Source organism: Ovis aries, chromosome 1 (genome assembly GCF_016772045.2).
Source record: "Ovis aries strain OAR_USU_Benz2616 breed Rambouillet chromosome 1, ARS-UI_Ramb_v3.0, whole genome shotgun sequence".
In the NCBI taxonomy this organism is placed as follows: Eukaryota; Metazoa; Chordata; class Mammalia; order Artiodactyla; family Bovidae; genus Ovis; species Ovis aries.
In genome coordinates, this window is record NC_056054.1 from 208,423,377 (window position 1) to 208,444,516 (window position 21,140).

A 21,140-nucleotide genomic window follows, 5' to 3' on the forward strand; every position below is an offset into this window, starting at 1 on the left:
TGCCTTCCTGGTGTGTGGTACAGGTTTCCCCCACTATTCAAAAGCAGAACCTTCTTAGGAAACCATTTGTAAGCCAAAATGGTCTAAAGTGAAGAAGTAATTATGTCAGGACCAGTCTTGCTAATAGAAGCACAAAATAAACCCAGATAAAGCCCAGATGTTCACAGACACAGTTCAAAGCTATGGAGGCTGGATGCTGAGTGTGTTTCTCAGGAAAGGAGCTGGGTGGTGCCACGCTCCCTGCTGCTCTGGGTGTGCACTCCCTCTGCCAGGGCTGTTGGAAAACAAATGCTGAATGCTATTTTCGCCTTTGCCTTTTTTCCCCCATAAAAGCAAAAATCATTCTTGGATTTCTTTCAGTTAGTAAAAAAACAGATTCTAATATATGTCTTTCATAAATGTGAAGTGGTATTAACTGTTGAAAAGGTTGGGGGATACCTGTATTCAGAAGAATTTGGGGGATGGTAATGAGGCTTAGAGGGAAAAAGTCCTTTTCTGATTAGTGAAATTATATGTAGGGCACAGTACTGAGTGATGGCATCACTGCTATTTGCCAATCCTGTTAAGATCCAGCACTCCCATTTTGTATACTGAAGAAGTCAGAATGCAGGCAGGTTATGACCTGCTCACACAGATATTTAGTACAAGAGCCAAAGCTCTAAATCAGGTTTTCTGATGTGCAGTTTAGTATTCTTTCCAATTTGCCTGTCCATTTTCAATAACAGATTCCAGAGACATGAACCATAGGACCTAGTGCGGCAAATATACACTTGGGTGATTCTGTTTCCCCTCCTATGCCTGAGACAGACATTATTAATCAAATACAGTGACTAAGGTCACTGATGTGCATATAGACAATAGACCCAAATTGCCATTAGAGAACCTGAGAAGAAAGATGCAAGAGCTTTAACTTATTTGTATTAGAGAACAGATCAGAAGAACACGGTAAAGGCGGGTTCAAAATATAAACTGTAAAAAGAGCTGATATCAAAATGCAATGTGTGTGAGCAAGAGGGAAGGGTTTGGACATGACTGCCCAGGATTAAGGATGTCCGAGACAACACATCAACTCACTTCTTAGAGTCTAAGGATTTGCTTCTTACATCCTTAAGGAACTCTGCTACAAATCCTATTAAAAATTTTCCATTAACATTTTTGAACTATTTAGTTGTAGTTAGAAGAAAACCTGTTACTTTAGATATGCCATTTATAGAACTTGGTGTCATCCTGAATACAATATTGGAATGTATACAACACATACAACAGTCCTGTACTGGGATATTGTACACTTTGACTGTTGTGTTCTTCATAATGTACTTGGCATTGTCTGACAGCAAAATAGGCTCAGAAAAACAAAACTAGACTATTTCTAAAAGGCAGAGGAACCAGAAATCAAATTGCCAACATCCACTGGATCACTGAAAAAGCAAAAGAGTTCCAGAAAAACATATATTTCTGCTTTATTGACTATGCCAAAGCCTTTGACTGTGTGGATCACAATAAACTGTGGAAAATTCTGAAAGAGATGGGAATACCAGACCACCTGACCTGCCTCTTGTGAAACCTGTATGCAGGTCAGGAAGCAACAGTTAGAACTGGACATGGAACAACAGACTGGTTCCAAATAGGAAAAGGAGTACTTCAAGGCTGTATATTGTCACCCTGCTTATTTAACTTCTATGCAGAGTACATCATGAGAAACACTGGGCTGGAAGAAGCACAAGCTGGAATCAAGATTGCTGGGAGAAATATCAATAACCTCAGATATGCAGATGATACCACCCTTATGGCAGAAAGTGAAGAAGAACTAAAGAGCCTCTTGATGAAAGTGAGAATGAAAAAGTTGGCTTAAAGTTCAACATTCAGAAAACTAAGATCATTGCATCCAGTCCCATCACTTCATGGGAAATAGATGGGGAAACAGTGGAAACAGTGGCTGACTTTATTTTGGGGGGCTCCAAAATCACTGCAGATGGTGACTGCAGCCATGAAATTAAAAGACACTTACTCATTGGGAGAAAAGTTATGGCCAACCTAGACAGTATATTAATAAGCAGAAACATCACTTTGTCAACAAAGGTCCATCTAGTCAAGGCTATGGTTTTTCCAGTGGTCATGTATGGATGTGAGAGTTGGACTATAAAGAAAGCTGAGCACCGAAGAATTGATGCTTTTGAACTGTGGTGCTGGAGAAGACTCTTGAGAGTCCCTTGGACTGAGATCAAAGAAGTCCATCCTAAAGGAAATCAGTCCTGGGTGTTCACTGGAAGGACTGATGTTAAAGCTGAAACTCCAGCACTTTGGCTATCTGAGGCTAAGAGCTGACTCATTTGAAAAGACCCTGATGCTGGGAAAGATTGAAGGCACAAGGAAAAGGGGATGACAGGATGAGATGGTTGGATGACATCACTGACTCAATGGACACAAGTTTGAGTAAGCTCTGGGAGTCGGTGATAGACAAGGAGGCCTGGCATGCTGCAGTTCATGGGGTTGCAAAGAGTTGGACACGACTGAGTGACTGAACAGAACTGAACTGAGGGTATGATTTAAAAGCCGAGGTTATGAACCTATGCACTGTGGATTCTACCGTAGCTTGCTGAGAATGGGTTTCAGATTCATCCAATATAGAACCAACAGCAGAGCTTCTCTGAATTTGGTTATAAGCGAGCAAAACACCCTGCAGAGGCAACGACAACTGAACTCCCAGAAAAATAGTGATCCCTCTTCTCCTTTCTATGATTCTGAGTAGGGGCCTGAGGAGGCAGGTATGAAGGCTGAGTAAAAGAAGTAGCCAGGTGCCTTTATTTATTCATTTGTCCACCGTGTACTTAGAATCTACAAGGTATTCTGCTAAACATCACAAAGAACACAAGGATGAAACAGACAGGAATTTTGTCTTCCAAGGTTCTCTAGGGGAGACCCCCTCTCCATCCTCTTTTAATAGAATAGGATTTGCCAACATGGGCTTAATGAGTTAGAAACCTAAATATCAGCCAGTGGAATCCAAACACAAGAACACTGGATTTAATTATTAGAAGCAGGCAGGATACATCATTACACAGTTGTCTACACAAATCCACAGGCTTGAAGAATATTAATAATACCTACCTTTCTTTCTTTCTCTCTTCCTTCTCTCTCTCTCTTCCTTCTTCCTCTCTTTCCTTCTCTCTCTGTCTTTCTACATGGATTACATTAGCATGTGAAAGATTACTAATTGCTGGATCAGTTAGATGTATCGCTGTGTTTTTAGAAAATTATTCCTGCTAAAGAAATTCTTTTCATCATTTCCACTTTCAGATTTATAATACAGGCTTGTCCTTTAACAAGTAAGTATTCTTTTCAGGGAAATGTGCAGCAGATGTGGCAAAACAGAAATGTAATATTCTTGGACGTGGACTAGTTTGGATAATAATTAAACTTTTCTTTCTTGTACTTGGACTTTATTCTTTCAGTAATTTCTCGGTCCACATCAAATTTTCAGGAAGGTTGAAGTGATCATTTTATGTAGCTTATTCATAAATCTCCAAATAATTGGCAATAAAATTCTTGTAACTTTTTTTTTTCAGGTTTTTGTGTTTAGGAGCTGTTGATTTATATTTCCCCTAATCTTTCCTGGAAGAGAATAACTCAGTATTTTCCATTGGGTTTTCCTAAATACCAGTAACTTGCTTTTCAACTGATAATCTTAACCCAACCACCTCTCAAAGAACTATAATATCTGTTAAGTGCCAGTGCACAGGCAGGGGACAGAAAAGAATCTGAAAGAAGGTGGGCATTGGAGTCGATCCAATCTGAATTCCATATAAAGTCTGTGACACTGTGTAATTCTATATAAATTACTTAATCTCACTGACCCTTATGTTTTTTTTTTTGATCTGTAAAACAAAGATAGACTGCACATTGAAAAATTAGTATGAGAATTAAGTACAATTCTCTAAGTACAAAAGAAAGCAGGGAGCCTGGTACATAATAGGAGTTCCTTAAATAATAATTTCCCTTTGCTTCCTCTTAAACATGACAATGATAATGCTCAGGATTTGATTAATAAAACATAAATAGTTACGGCTGCAAACTATTCAGGTCCCAATCAACTTTTCAGACACATATATGTAGAAGATTTGGCATGTCTCCTCCTTTTTCTTAATGGAAACAAGCACCCCACATTAAGGAAAATAAAAATCTGGTGGTGGGGGGTGGGGAACCACCTATAATTTCATCGTCCTAGCACCACAGCTGTTTCCATTTTTGTCATGGTCTGGCTTTTCTACAAAGCGGTCACATCTTCTCCACTGCTGCAGTCAGGGTGTGCTCATCATGAAGGTACTAAAAAATTTATTTCAGGGAGCTGCTGAAGAAGAAATCGAAGGCTGCGGAGGTGTTAAAGTTCTCTCAGGATATTGTTCGAACGTTTCTTCACAGAAACTCCACAAAGAACTCCTCTGCAGTTTTCGCTACCCGGGGCTGTTTCTTTAAATTGTTTGACGTCAGAGAAGGAATGCTATAGCAACAGTCTGTCAAACTGGATTTAACTCAGAAGAAAGATGGGGGTGGGGGGAGAGGAAAATTGCTCCCGGGCGGCACTGACTTCAGAGGAAGCAAACTGGGTAGATACATTCATTTTATGACATTTTAAACATAAAACAGCCCTAGAAATCTGGAAAAAGTCGGTTGCATGTGGTTTAACTCATGCAGAGATGAGAGAATTGACAGGGTTATCTGGAAGGCCCGGTTTCATCAACGAGAGCAGTAACAATAACTTCCAAGCGTTGATCATTTATTCAGAGGCAGGCTCTGTGCAACCGTTACCTCATTAAAAAATTTCGCACCTTCACGAGGTAGGTACACTAGCCCTACTTTGCCCACGATGAAACAGTCCATGAGACGGTACACGGTCACACAACTAGCGACAATAGAGCTGGGATCCCAAGGCAATTTTGGAAGTCTCGGGGCTTCAGTTCACAGAATGTGAAACCTAAATGGAACCTTGAGGTCTCCTAAGTCAGCCCCTCTATCCAGCCCAAGAGCAAGCTGAGGCCTGCGCGGTGGCAGGAAGGAAACTGGCCACATCACTTGGGCGCTCCTCAGAAGTGTGCTTCGGAGTCCAGGCGCCTCACCAAGAAAACGAAACTGCCCGGGGAATTAATGTTTTTCTTCTCCTTCTAGCAGGAAACGAGAGAAAAAATAGGAAGCAAAAGCTGCGCGCCGCGCCAGCAGCTTTCGCCCCCCGACCCCGGACGCGCAAGCTCCAGGATCTGCGCGCGCCCGCGGCGCGTCCCCGCCGAGTCCGCGCGCCTCGTGCCTCGTGCCTTGCGCCTCGAGCCACGTCCCCGCCCCGGCCCCGCGCGCCGCGGAGTTGGCTGCTGGGCGGCGCGGGCCTGGGTGTGGTCGGCGGATCTTCGCGGCGCTGGTCTTCGCGGTGCACTGCGCTCTGCACGCTGGCTTCGCGCGCCAGGGGCTGCTGAGCGCCCAGCCGACCTCCGCACCCCCAGTCTACGCGGGCCCCAGGTCCCTCCAGGTAGGCGGCGGCTGCGCGAGCTGCAGCTCGTCGGTGCGTCCCGCTGGGGCAGGAGTCGCCGCGGTTCCGCCCTGGCGGAACCCGGCCCGAGAGGCGGCGCGGGGCCGCCCGGGCGGAATCCGGCTCTGGAAGGCGGCGCGGGGTCGGCGAGGTCCCTCCTGACTCGAAGACTGGGGACTCCGGGAGGCGGACCTTGCCTGGGAGGGACGGGGCGGGTGCGCCTCGATGGCACTCCGCTCGGGTGCGGGGACCGCCGCTCGGCCGCCGCTTCGGGCACTTCCTGGGCGGCTCGGACCGCTGGCTCTGGGCAGCGAGGGGCGGTCAGTGGTCCTTGGCCTCCAGACCCCTAGTTTCTCTCCGCGCCTGGAGGCCCCTCCAGGGTATTGGAACGCGAGTTCTTGTTTGTCCCGAGAATAGCGGTTATTCAGGGCTGCCCAGAAGGGTTATTGGGTGGTGAGCGCTGGGAGAGAGGAAAGTTCTCTACCGAGTGCTAAAAATGAGTCCAGTATTTTCATGTTAGATTTATTTTGAAAAGGATGTGATGATCAATATTTGGTGGATATTTGGTGGAGGTGGAGATTAAGGATTTTGAATACTTGTAAGTTCAGTACATGATAAAATGTTTTTTCCTTTTCTCTCCGTAGTCTTTTTCTGCTTGGCGGATTCATGTTGATGTATGGCAAAACCAATACAATATTGTAAAGTAATTAACTTCCAATTAAAACAAATAAATTTATATTTAAAAAATAAAAAAAGATTGCCTTGTAGTTTTATTGCTATTTGGTAGAGGAAGATAGAATTTCCCAAAGTTTAAGAACAGACTTTCATTTGTTTATGGAAGCAGTGCTTTGTTATTGTGCGTCTCTCTCTCTCTCTTCCTTTTTTTCCCCACTCCTTCCTTTTCTCTTAGTAAAGGGTGTGGATGCGTCTTTCTCCCTCCACAAGCAAAATAGCTCTGTCTGTGGATTAGCACCCTGCTGGAAAGTTTTCTTAAGACATTCTGCATTGCGTTGTTGATGCATTCTAATCATCTTAGTATTGCAAATTGAGATTGTGACCTTTAAGCGCATCTTCTAGAACAGAAGTAGACCACACACCGATTTACTAAGATGAAAGAGAAATCATTACTAGTTGTCAAGGAAAACGACGGTCTATAGGATAAAATTGTATGCTTTGAGTCTCATTGCCATTGCACATATTAAGACTCTTATGTGGGGCTTTGGGGTTATTACTGATTCTAGGCACTGAAAGTTTATTGTATTTTTCAGTATTTAGTTAAAGGTCATTTAAGACTTTCCATGTTACATTTTGGTTTGTAGATTACTTTGAAAGTAAAATAGAAACTTAGAATACTGCTTTATTCAGTGTCCTTAATTCTCTTGTGTGTATACGAATTTATAAAATTATAAGATTGGGTAATATTGCTTGTAATACATTTATGTTCATTTCTTTGTGAGCTGTAGGCATTCCTTAGTTTACTCTGAGTTGTTAGCAGTTAACTTGCAGAATAATTTATATTATTACTTTCTCCAGCTTTATTGAGATATAATTGATACAATTAACATATAACATTGTGTAAGTTTAAAGTGTACAAAGTGATCATTTGATATATAAATTGCAAAATGATTGTGGAAGTTAAGGTTAGTTAATACATCTATCACCTGCTATAATTAGCTCTGTGTGTGTGTGTGTGTGTGTGTGTGTGTGTGTGTGTATAGGACATTTAAGATCTGTTCTACGGAGCTTTCAAGTATGCAGTGAAAGTGTTAGCTGCCCAGTTGTGTCTGACTGTTTGCCTCCCCATGGACTGTAGCCCACCAGGCTCCTGTCCATGGGATTTTCCAGGCAGGAATGTGGGAGTGGGTTGTCATTTTCTTCTCTAGAGGATTTTCCTGATCCATGGATTGAACCTGGGTTACTCCCGCATTGTAGGCAGATTCTTTACCATCTGAACCACACTGTAGTCACCATGTTGTACATTAAATGCCCAGAAGGTATTCATCTTATAACTAGAGGTTTTTAACGTTTGATCAACATCTCCCTAGAATGGTTTCTTTTAAATCACTGGCACTTTAGTATGTCAGCATATATTTTTATACCTTTAAAAATAGATTCTGGGACATTCTGAAAATTGAGAATTGGAATTACGTGGACATTTTTTTTTCTCTTACCAAGTACCACCTGCGTATGTGCATGATCAGTTGGGTCCCACTCTTTGTGACCCCGTGGACTAAGTAGCCCACCAGGCTCCTTGTCCTTGGAATTTTCCTGGCAAGAATACTGGAGTGGATTACTATGACCTCCTCCAGGGTATCTTCCTGACCCAGGAATTGAACCCAAGTCTCCTATGTTTCCTGCACTGCAGGCGAATTCTTCACTGCTGAGCTGCCCAGAAAGCCCCAAATACTGCCTGAGATGGTGTGATTTCACAGATTCCTTTCAGGCATGTTATTGTAGCACTTTACGTTGTTAATCTGCGTTTATCATAGGAACTACTTATTAAACATATGTTCTGGGCCAGGTGCAAGAGGCACAAATTCGATCCCTGGTTCAGGAAGGTCCCCTGGAGAAGGAAATGGCGACCCACTCCATTATTCTTGCCTGTAAAATTCCATGGACAAAGGAGCCTGGCATGCTGCAGTCCATAGGGTCACAAAGAGTTGAACACGCCTGAGAGTGCGCACTCATCTGGGCCAGGGGCAATGCTGTACGTTACTCTGTTTATGTCCTATGCTAACATGGTAAAAAGGACATTATCCATTTCTACAGGTAAGAAAACTGTGGCTCTGAGATGTTAAGTAATAACTTGCCAGTGGTTATGTAGCTATTAGGTAATTCATTTGGGATTTAAGGCCAGACCTCTCTGTGAAGTTTATGTTCTTCCCTCTGTGCCACACTGATAGCATCATGAGGAATAACCCTGTTACTCATTAGCATATAAGTAAAATTTCCAAGATGTTCCTAGAGATGTGAGCTTATTTTTCTAGTGCGATCATTGTTGTCTGTCAGTGCTATTATATAGGTCCTCGTCTTAGCCATTCTCTTCTCACCTCTTTTCCTCTTAAATGTCGTCTTAGCCATTCTCTTCTCACCTCTTTTCCTCTTAAATGTCTAGCTCAAGTTTGAAACTTCCCTCTTGCCAGGGCAGAATTTCTCCTACTGCCATTGATAGGTTGTAATTGTTTAGTTGCTAAGTTGTGTCCAACTCTTTTGTGAGACTCCTCTGTCCATGGGATTTCCCAGGCAAAAATACTGGAGTGGGTTGCCATTTCTTTCTTTAGGGGATTTTCCTGACCCAGGGATTGAGCCCATATCTCCTGCATTAGCAGGTGGATTCATTATTACTGAGCCACCAGGGAAGCCCAACATTAGTAGGTAGCGTTAGCTTAATTATCCTTCTAAATAATAACCCTATTTTTATGTGAGTTCTCTAGAGCCATAGATATTAGTAATTTGGAAGGTTTCAAACAGTATGGCAGTCTATTTTGGATTATGGGACTTCTTCGATGTCCCTCAAATTAAGCCAGAAAGAATTTTGATGGATATTTCCTTCTGTAATTATCCTGTCCCTTCTACATCTTCACTTTCAGTTTCTGTGGAATTATTTACAAAATAATTCAAACATTCTGTTATGTCTTCCGTCTTAAAATTCTTTCTTGATCCAGTATTCTGTCCCATTTCTCTGTTCCATATGGAGAAAACATAATATTTTGATATAGCAAAAGTAAATAGAGAAGAGATAACCATAAATTAATTAGTTATCTGTGGGAAATGGGTAAGAACAGAGTAAAAGGGATGGTGGAGGGAGTGGCTATGCTCTGTCACACCTTTTTGTGTAGTTATGAGTTTTGGAAACTTTTTAATATTTTATATATTTCTTAAATGAAATTAACAAGGTTGGGAAGGAAAAAACTTCTAAAACTGAATACAGACAGCAGCAGATGAACTGACTGTACTTTAATAACAAATTCTCAGAATAAAAAGAAAATGAATCCAAGTAAACTTTTAACACAGAATTTGATTAGATACCTTTAACCTAACATAAAAGGACTTACAAAAATAAAAACAAGAAATCTTGAACCAAGTGTAGTAGGCTGTTATGTATAGTGGTAGAGAAATAGCAGTTTTACAATTGTTCTGTGTGTATTGTAGGACTGAGCAAATGAGTAAATTCCTTGCTATGTTGGGAACTAGGATTTTCACTATAGAAGAAGGGAAATAAAAATAGGAAATAGAAGAGGGCAGTGAAGACCTCGGCAATGTTGGATGGGAATTAGAGTTATCCATATGAACTTGTGATTAAAATATCCATTCATACAGACATGCATATAATTGCTAATTCTGTGTAATGAAAGGGCTAGAACTAATGACACCCTAGTAGCAGTGAGCGCAGCTAGTTTGCCCAAAGCTAAATGGCAAATTCTAGGGCTCAGTTCAGTTCAGTCACTCAGTTGTGTCCGACTCTGCGACCCCATGGACTGCCAGGCTTCCCTGTCCGTCACCAACTCCCAGAACTTACTCAAACTCATGTCCATTGAGTCAGTGATACCATCCAAACATCTCATCCTCTCGTCCCCTTCTCCTCCTTCCTTCAGTCTTTCCCAGCATCAGGGTCTTTTCAAATGAGTCAGTTCTTCACATCAGGTGGCCAAGGATTGGAGTTTCAGCTTCAGTATCAGTCCTTCCAATGAATATTCAGGACTGATTTCCTTTAGGATGGACTGGTTGAATCTCCTTGCTGTCCAAGGGACTCTCAAGAATCTTCTCCACCACCAGAGTTCAAAAGCATCAATTCTTCAGGGCTCAGCTTTCTTCATAGTCCAGCTCCGACATCCATACATAACTACTGGAAAAACCATAGCCTTGCCTAGAAGGACCTTTGTTGGCAAAGTAATGTCTCTGCTTTTTAATATGCTGTCTAGGTTGGTCATAGCTTTTCTTCCAAGGAGCAAGCCGTCTTTTAATTTCATGGTTGCAGTCACCATCTGCAGTGATTTGGAGTCCCTCAAAATAAAGTCTCTCATTGTTTCCATTGTTTCCCCATCAGTTTGCCTTGAGTCATGGGACCGGATGCCATATTAGTTTTCTGAATGCCAAGTTTTAAGCCAGCTTTTTAACTCTCCTCTTTTACTTTCATCAGTTCAGTTCAGTTCAGTTGCTCAGTTGTGTCTACCTCTTTGCGACCCCATGAATTGCAGCACGCTAGGCCTCCCTGTCCATCACCATCTCCCGGACTTCACTCAGATTCACGTTCATCGAGTCAGTGATGCCATCCAGCCATCTCATCCTCTGTTGTCCCCTTCGCCTCCTGCCCCCAATCCCTCCCAGCATCAAAGTCTTTTCCAGTGAGTCAACTCTTCCCATGAGATGACCTAAGTACTGGAGCTTCAGCTTTAGCATCATTCCTTCCAAAGAAATCCCAGGGTTGATCTCCTTCAGAATGGACTGGTTGGATCTCCTTGCAGTCCAAGGAACTCTCAAGAGTCTTCTCCAACACCACAGTTCAAAAGCATCAATTCTTTGGCGCTCAGCCTTCATCACAGTCCAACTCTCACATCCATACATGACCACTGGAAAAACCATAGCCCTGACTAGACAGACTTTAGTCGGCAAAGTAATGTCTCTGCTTTTTAATATGGTGTCTATGTTGGTCATAACTTTTCTTCCAAGGAGTAAGCGTCTTTTAATTTCATGGCTGCAGTCACCATCTGCAGTGATTTTGGAGCCCCCAAAAATAAAGTCTGATACTGTTTCCACTGTTTCCCCATCTATTTCCCATGAAATGATGGAACCGGATGCCATGATCTTTGTTTTCTGAATGTTGAGCTTTAAGCCAACTTTTTCACTTTCCTTTTCACTTTCATCAAGAGGCTTTTAGTTCCTCTTCACTTTCTGCCATAAGGGTGGTGTCATCTGCATATCTGAGGTTATTGATATTTCTCCTGGCAATCTTGATTCCAGCTTGTGTTTCTTCCAGTCCAGCATTTCTCATGATGTACTCTACATATAAGTTAAATAAGCAGGGTGACAATATACAGCCTTGACATACTCCTTTTCCTATTTGGAACCAGTCTGTTGTTCCATGTCCAGTTCTAACTGTTGCTTCCTGACCTGCATACAGATTTCTCAAGAGGCAGGTCAGGTGGTCTGGTATTCCCATCTCTTTCAGAATTTTCCACAGTTTATTGTGATCCACACAGTCAAAGGCTTTGGCATAGTCAATAAAGCAGAAATAGATGTTTTTCTGGAACTCTCTTGCTTTTCCATGATCCAGTGGATGTTGGCAATTTGATCTCTGGTTCCTCTGCCTTTTCTAAAACCAGCTTGAACCTCAGGAAGTTCATGGTTCACGTATTGCTGAAGCCGGGCTTGGAGAATTTTGAGTATTACTTAACTAGCGTGTGAGATGAGTGCAATTGTGCAGTAGTTTGAGCATTCTTTGACATTGCCTTTCTTTGGGATTGGAATGAAAACTGACCTTTTCCAGTCCTGTGGCCACTGCTGAGTTTTCCAAATTTGCTGGCATATTGAGTGCAGCACTTTCACAGCATCATCTTTCAGGATTTGAAATAGCTCAACTAGAATTCCATTACCTCCACTAGCTTTATTCGTAGTGATGCTTTCTAAGGCCCACTTGACTTCACATTCCAGGATGTCTAGCTCTAGATGAGTGATCACACCATCATGATTATCCAGGTCATGAAGATCTTTTTTGTATAGTTCTTCTGTGTATTCTTTCTATCCCATCTTCTGCTTCTGTTAGGTCTATACCATTTCTGCCCTTTATTGAGCCCATCTTTGCAGGAAATGTTGCCTTGGTATCTCTAATTTTCTTGAAGAGATCTCTAGTCTTTCCCATTCTACTGTTTTCCTCTATTTCTTTGCACTGATCACTGAGGAAGGCTTTCTTATCTCTCCTTGCTATTCTTTGCAACTCTGCATTCAAATGGGTATATCTTTCCTTTTCTCCTTTGCTTTTTGCATCTTTTCTTTCTCAGCCATTTGTAAGGCCTCCTCAGGCAACCATTTTGCCTTTTTGCCTTTCTTATGCTTGGGGATGGTCTTGATCACTGCCTCCTGTACAGTGTCACAGACCTCCGTCCGTAGTTTTTCAGGCACTCTGTCTATCAGATCTAAGCCCTTGAATCTCCTTGTCACTTCCACTGTATAATTGTAAGGGATTTGATTTAGGTCATACCTGAATGGTCTAGTGATTTTCCCTACTTTCTTCAATTTGAGTCTGAATTTGGCACTAAGGAGTTCATGATCTGAACAGTCAGCTCCCGGTATTGTTTTTGCTGACTGTATAGAGCCATCTTTGGCTGCAAAGAATATAATCAATCTGATTTTGGTGTTGACCATCTGGTGATGTCCATGTGTAGAGTCTTCTCTTGTGTTGTTGGAAGAGGGTGTTTGCTATGACCAGTGCATTGTCTTGGCAGAACTCTGTTAACCTTTGCCCTGTTTCATTCTGTACTCCAAGGCCAAATTTGCCTGTTACTCCAGGTGTTTCTTGACTTCCTACTTTTGCATTCCAGTCCCCTATAATGTCCAATAATGAAAAGGACATCTTTTTTGGGTGTTAGTTCTAGAAGGTCTTGTAAGTCTTCATAGAACTGTTCAAGTTCAGCTTCTTCAGCATTACTGTTGGAGCATAGACTTGAATTACCATGATATTGAATGGTTTGCCTTGGAAACGAACAGAGATCATTCTGTCGTTTTTGAGACTGCATCTAAGTACTGCATTTCGGACTCTTGTTGACCATGATGGCTACTCCATTTCTTCTAAGGGATTCTTGCCCACAGTAGTAGATATAATGGTCATCTGAGTTAAATTCTCCCATTCCAGTCCATTTTAGTTTACTGATTCCTATAATGTCAGTGTTCATTCTTGCCATCTCCTGTTTGACCACTTCCAGTTTGCTTGATTCATGGACCTAACATTCCAGGTTTCTATGCAATATTGCTCTTTTCAGCATCAGACTTTACTTTCAGTTCCAGGGCTGGAGAAGGGAAAATACAAGATGAGGATGGAACACGAAGTAAGGAAGTGTTTTTTAAGAAAATGGGGGCATGTCAAATCTGAGAGAATTGGGGCATCACAATGAGTAATATCAGTAATGGATTATAACTGATTGAATACAATCAGAATCCCCAAGTCCATAAAAATAAATAAGAAAAAGGGAAAAATTCTTCCTGGTGGACAGCCAATAAAAACTGTAGAAGGAACAGTAGTTAGAAAAGTCACTAGTTTGCAACCATTATGGTAATACTGAGTCAGGCAGATGTTACTAGTGGAGGAAGTTGGATGGAGGAAAGGATATCACCAGTTTCCAGTGGACTCTCTTGAGATTAATGACCAAGGGGGATACAGTAACTTCACAGTGGAGAAGTCTGTCAGGCATCAATCACCACAACCAAGTGATCAAAATTAATATCACCAGTAGTGGGAAAAACATGTTCTTCTTGACGCACTTGAACTAGGGAATGTCGTTACTTTCCTGTGGTATTTATAAAATGCATAACCAAAATCTAATCACAAGGAATCAATAGACGAATTTTAATTGAGGATTGTTCTAAGTAACTGGCTTGTACTCTTCCAACATGCTAATGTTGTGAAAGACAAAGAAAGGCAAAGGAACAGTTTCAGATTAAAGGAAAGAGACCTGCGAATTAAATTCAGTGCAGAATCCTGGATTGGATCTTGAATTGGAAAGTCCACTCTAAGAACATTGTTGGGTTGTTGGCAAAATTTGCATACGTACTGAATATTAAATAATAGGATATCAATGTTAAATTTCCTGAATTTGTTCATTGTACTGTAGTTACAGGGCTTCTCAGGGGGCGCTAGTCATAAGGACCCCGCCTGCCAATGCAGGAGACGTAAGTAACGTGAGTTCGATCCCTGGGTTGGGAAGATCCCCTGGAGGAGGGCATGGCAACCCAATCCAGTATTCTTGCCTAGAGAATCCCATAGACAGAGGAGCCTGGTGGGCCACAGTCCATAGGGTCACGAAGAGTCAGACACAACTGAAGTGACTTAGCACAGCACTGTAGTTGCATAGGAAAATGCCCTTGTTCTTGGAAGGATACACAGTGAATTATTTAGGAGTAAAGGGTCAAAATACCTTCAGTTTACTCTCAAATGAATAAGCAATAATGATTATTACATATAAAGAGAGCAATAAAGCAAAGGTGGCAAATGTTAACGGTAAATCTAGGTGAATGGAATAAGAGTGTTCACTGTGGTAGGTGGTGGTTTAGTAGCGAAATCAATGTCTGACTCTTTCTGACGCCATGGGCTATAATCCACTAGTCTCCTCTGTCCATAGGATTCTCCAAACAAGAATACTAGAGTGGGTTATCATTTCCTCCTCCAGAGGATCTTCCCCATCCAGGGATTGAACTTGAGTCTCCTGCATTGCACACAGAGAGTGAGCCACCAAAATTTTTCGACTTTAAGTTTGAAATTTCAAAAACAGGCAAGTTAAAACTTCGAAAACTAATAAAGCTACCTTGTGTTCAGAACTTTTTCAAAGGTTGCATTTCGCCTGTGTCTGCTTCTCAACTCCTCACTTCCCATTTTCTTCTGAACCTGTTCCAGAGACTTTATCTTTCCTGTGTCCCAGAACCATTCTTCTCAGTGTCATCAGGGGTGGCAGATCTCTGAACCACGCAACTCCTTCCTTGTAGAAACATTCTTTCCCTTGACTTCCGGGACACTAATTCTGATCTTCATCTGGCCTCACTGGCTATGGCTTGTAATTCTTTTCCAGCTCAGTTAATGGTATCACCGTCCATCCAGATGCTCAAGTTTAAAACTCCTAAGAGTAATCCTGATTCACTCCTCCTATGTTTATTGGCAAGTATTATGGGCTCTATCCTAAAGAAAATCAACCCCGAACACTCATTGGAAGGACTGATGTGGAAGCTCCAATACACTGGCCACCTGATGCAAAGAGCTGACTCATTAGAAAAGACCCTGTTGCTGGGAAAGATTGAAGGCCAGAGGAGAAAGGGACGACAGAGGGCAAGATGGTTGGATGGCATCACCGGCTCAATGGACGTGGGTTTGAGCAAGGTCTGGGAGGTGGTGAAGGACAGGAGAGCCTGGCGTGCTGCAGTTCATGGGGTCACAGAGTCAGACATAACTTAGCGACTGAACAATGGGCTCTAACTTAAAAATTATTCCAAATTTGTCTTATATTTTAATCACTTCCACTACCACTATCCTTGTGTCAAACCACCATCTTTCCTGGCCCAGACAACTGTAGTAGCACCTAACTGGTCTTTCAGCTTCCAGTCGTGTGTCTCCTGGCAACCAGCACGAACTTTAAAAGGTATGAGTCAAATTAGATTGTCTCCCAGTTATCAAAACCCATTAGTGTTAGATAAAATATGAAGTTTTTATTATGGTCTAGAGGCCCATGTATCATGTAGTTGGCTCCTGCCTACCTCTGTATAGCTTCTGCTTTGTTCAATCCCCTCCAGTCTTCACCCCTGTCTCCTGTTGATTGAGCTTGCTAAATTAGTTTCTACCTCAGGGCCTTTGCATTTTACTGTTTTGTGTGTTTGGAGTGCTTTTCCCCTTTTAAGGCATGGCTCATTCACTCATTTCATTCAGGTCTTTAAAGATTAAATTATTTAGAAATACCCTTTCTGGTCATGCTGTAGCTTCTTTTTCCCCCTGCACAGTGCTTTACTTGAAATTGTTATTTATTCACATGCTTTATTATCCTCTCCTGGGCATATGTAGAATAAAGCTCCATGACCACAGGAAACTTCGTTTTGTTTACAGCTGAATCCCTGGAGCCTGTAATGTGCCCTGCATGTGGTTGGAACCCAGATATTTGTTGATGAATGAATAAATGCATTAATATTGCCACCTTTCTGGCTGTAGTTTATTTAACGCTTTTGCCATTGAAGACTGTCTCAGAAAACATCAGTGCTGTTTAAAGTCTTTTGGTGGCATCGCTCAAGATTCTCTGGAAGCGAATAAGTTATCAGCTTTGTATTTCACGACTTCATCTTTCTTTTGTCTGCCCTCTGGTGGAGGGAATACTTATAACCAAGAGATGAGTAGAACAGGTAGGAAGAAGTAAAAATGGACCAACCTTGATTACAAGCTGGACAATTAATTTTTAAACTACAAAGATTTGCAAATTTTATTTTAAAATTTAAAAAATAAAAAACTAAAAAAAAAAAAAGATTTGCAAATTTTAATTTTAAGTAAGCCTCAAACTTAACCATAATAAGACTGGAAAGAATGAAAAGAAAATAGGCAGTAGTTAAAGAAATATCTGGCTTAGGATGAAAAATGAAACTAGCTCCAAAATGGTTTGATTACTTAAAATAATTTCTGCTTAAATATACTTCCTCTCTTAAAATATTTTTAACATTTGTCCATCTTTAGTTCAAAGACATCTTTTTTTCAACTGTGCTAATATTTTCAGCTAACCTTTGTAAACTTTTCCAATTGTCAGTAAACATGTGCTAGAGGAAAAGCCATGTTCAAATCCGAACAGCTGGGTACTAGAGGCAGCTCTTTAACTACTGTGCTTCGCTACAGCCACCCTACAAATGTCCTGTGAATGGTGCGGGTACCAAAGACTTTCCTTTGGTGTAATAGTTATGAACAAAAAAATGCTTGGTAAGTTCACAGCTTGTGTTCCTCAGTGCCGTTTTCCTGATTTGCGTTATGGGGAGCCTCCTCTAGAATTGCTGAGAATTTTATCTTACTTAATTTGTTTTGACGTAGAAATCACATTAAAAGAGTTCAACACTTTGGAACTGTTGACTTCCTAAAATAATATGAAGTTAATGTCCATAGTTAATATTTAAGGCAGTATACAGCTTAAAATGTTTTCCCAGTTTTGCCTTTGTCTGGCCAGTTGATTTATATTTATAATTTTGGGTTATATGAACAGTTGGATAATAACTGTCTGTAAACATTCGTTCTTTTTCTTGTTTTTAATCTTTGTTGCTGCACAGGCTTTTCTCTAGTTTGTGGTGCTTGGGGGCTGCTCTCCGGCTGTGGTGTGCAGGCTTCTCGTTGTGGTGGCTTCTGTTGTGGAGCATGGGCTCCAGGGCGAAAGGGCATCAGTAGCTGCAGCTCCTGGGCTGTAGAACAGAACAGAGGCTCAGCAGTGATGCGCGCGCTTGGTTGCTTCTCACAATGTGGGATTTTCCTGGACCAGGGATGGAACCTGTGTCTCCTGCATTGGCAGGTGGGTTCTTTACCCCTGAGCCACAAGGAAAGCCCTAAACATTGATTCTTAGTCTTCAAAAATGCCATGTTTTTAGAAGCTTTACTCTTTCTTCTTCATCTAACTTGTAACACATGTTTAGCTATAGAGAAATAGAATCTGTACCATAAAGTGCACAGTCTACTTTGGGAGGGACAAAGATGAGGATAGTGGTCTCCATGCCCAAAGAACTAATAACCTCTGGGCTCTTCCATAAGAATTTTTGGTGTTTTTTGTTATGATGACTTTTACCAATGGCTTGAGTCAGTTTTTTTCCCCTTCAGTTTTTATGAGTTCCCCACCTAAACACCTTTACCCAGGAACTGTTTAAAATACAAAAATTGGGTATTAATTCCTTGGTTTGTGAAATTAAAAACCCAGTAATGCAACTAAAGCTGAATGAGGCTTTATTTTTCCAACTGGTATGTGACATAGATGATACATTGTATTTAGGATAATTAACATGGTTTATGGTGACCAGTTTTTATAAGAAAATGATTTTGAAACATTTTTTACTTTCTGGGCTTCTTTAAATGATTTTGAAACATTTTTTACTTTTTGGGCTTCTTTAAATGTATTTAAATGGAAAAATGGTAGACAGCTGATTACTTAAGGAAGTTGAAATTTGTCAACAGGGGATCTTCATTATGTGCATTGGTTACTAAATGGGCCTCTAGGGAAGCTGTTAGGAGGGAAAAGACTTTTTTTTTCTTTTTTAAAAAAATTTGTTTATTTTTTAATTGAAGGGTAATTGCTTTACAGACAGGAATAAACTTTTTGAAAAATGTAGTCTCCTTGTCATTTGATGTAAAAAAGCAAAAGCAGTCGATATTGTAAAAGTTTTAAACTTAGACATTAGTTTTCATGGTTATGTGTTAACCTTTACCTATGGGAATTAAACTTCACCAACAAAGGATTTCATTATGTTTATTAATAATTAATGTGCCACAAGGGAAGATTTGGGGGAGGGAATAACTTTAAAAACACACACACAAAGACTCCTCCATGCCTTAAGATACAAGAAAGGAGAGAAATGTTTGTATGTAAATTCCCCCCATGGTATAACTAATGTTTTCAAGAGGGAGCAACTTTATATATTTCCGGGGATGAGAGGTTATGATGAGATGGTGAAGCGCTAGGAATGTGTGTTTCCTTAATGCTGCTGAAGAGCAGTATTGGTATGTGTGATGGTAGGTGTGGCAGGATGAAAACGTCCATAGACAGCAGAGAAGTGGAGTAAAACTGAGTGTGGCTGCGATGTAAATGTAACTAAGAGCAGGATGTAGCGTTCAAAGCACTCGGTGGAGATAAACCCTGTATTGACTGATGGATTTTGAAGCCATTTTGTTGTTTAGTCACCAAGTCATGTTGGACTCTGTTACAACTCCATGGATTGTAGCCCTCCAGGCTACTCTGCCCATGGGATTTTCCCAGGCAAGAATACTGAAGTGGGTTGCCATGTCTTTCTCCAAGGTATCTTCCTGACCCAGGGATTGAATCTGTGTCTCCTGTCTAGGCAGGCAGATTCTGTACCACTGAGCCAAGAAAAGCCTTTGAGGATGTTACTTGGGATGGGGAACTGGGAATGGAGTGGAGTTCCAAAGAAGCTAATGTAGGTTATAAATTAGCTCTTGGTCTAAACCCAGGACAGCAATCATATGACATTTTGGTGAAGTATGATCCTGAAGTAGCATTGGTAGCCAATATCATATAAGTATACTTGCCGGTTTGTTTGTTTGTTTGTTTGACCATGCTGTGTGGTTTGTAGAATCTTAGTTCTCTGACCAGGGATCAAACATGTGCCCCCTGCAGTGGAAGCGTGGGGAGTCTTAATCAATGGACCACCAGGGAAGTCTCTCTTAATTAGTAAAACTTCAATGTTTTATCTCGTGGGTAGGCATAATAGTTTTGCATGCGTCATGCTCAGTCACTTCAGTCATTTCCAACTCTTTGCAGCCCAGTGGACTGTAGCCCACCAGGCTTCTCTGTCCATGGGATTCTCCAGGCAAGAATACTGGAGTGGGTTGCCATGCCCTCCTCCAGGGGATCTTCCCGACCCAGGGATCGAACCAGCATCTCCTGCAGTTCCTGCAGTGCAGGCAGATTTTTTTACCGCTGAGCCACTGGGGAATGAAATCTGCACTGGGAGGAAGATACTGAGTGCTATACTCATATTTCTACCTCTTATTGGAAACTTTTAAGAGATTTTATGTTTATAACTCTGAACATATGGAATTGTAGCTACCTGTCTATGAATATGTTAATTAAACAAATCACATTTTGTGCTCTCCAGCCAACTCAGCAAATGAGCTAGATCGTGATTGATGTATGTTGCTGCTGCTGCTGCTAAGTTGCTTCAGTCGTGTCTGACTATGTGCGACCCCATAGACAGCAGCCTACGAGGCTCCTCTGTCCCTGGGATTCTCCAGGCTAGAATACTGGAGTGGGTTGCCATTTCCTTCTCCAGTGCATGAAAGTGAAAAGTGAAAGTGAAATTGCTCAGTTGTGCCCGACTTTTGCAACCCCATGAACTGCAGCACGCCAGGCCTCCCTGCCCATCACCAACTCCCGGAGTTCACTCAAACTCACGTCCGTCGAGTCAGTGATGCCATCCAGCCATCTCATCCTCTTGTCGTCCCCTTCTCCTCCTGCCCCCAATCCCTCCCAGCATCAAAGTCGTTTCCTTAGTGGTAAGATTAATTAAAATTTCTTTTATATATAACCAAGAGTAATATGTAACCAAATCTGGTAAATTGAAGGTCTTGTTTCTGGTAAAACAAGCAAATTATGTGACTTTAAAGGGTGTAAGACTTTGTGAGTGAGTGATACAGAAATGAACGATGCATGTTCCTATTCAGAAAACCCAAGAGGTGATAACACTTGAGTGAAGTTATATGAGAAAAGACAGGCTGACAAGGTTATGATCTGTAATTTACATAATCATGATTGATTTTCCTAATATTTGGTTCACAAAGCCTTAAAAACACTAAAACTAGAGGAGTCTCAGTTTAGAGAAAATAGTTTGAGGACTAAATAAGAGGAGATACTCTACTAGTTTACATCACTGACAGTGAATTTACAGAACTAGTTACTTTAAGAGGTTGTTGTTTGTTATTTAGTCACTAAGTTGGTCCGACTCTTTCCAACCCCACAGACTGTTGACCACCAGGCTCCTCTGTCCATGGAATTTCCCAGGCAAGAATACTGGAGTCAGTGCCATTTTTTTCTCCAGGGATCTTCCTGACCCAGGGATTGAACCCTGCACTGGCAGATGGATTTTTGATATCTGAGCCACCAAGGAAGTCCAGTACAGCTAAAAAATACAAGCATACTGAAAATGGCTTCAGAATGTATTGCATTAAGTTTAAGGGAAATCCTTA

The 21,140-nt window shown here is 41.4% G+C and overlaps 1 protein-coding gene across 1 annotated transcript in view; it reads left to right on the forward strand.

The window, feature by feature from the left end:
- The first annotated feature begins 5,377 nt into the window (after positions 1 to 5,377).
- The window catches only part of GNB4 (G protein subunit beta 4), a 69,866-nt gene continuing 54,103 nt past the window's right edge, over positions 5,378 to 21,140 (forward strand). Inside the window, exon 1 of the mRNA XM_004003133.6 lies at positions 5,378 to 5,515. The gene's annotated coding sequence lies outside the window, so the exon portion shown is untranslated. The remainder of the gene's footprint in view (positions 5,516 to 21,140) is intronic.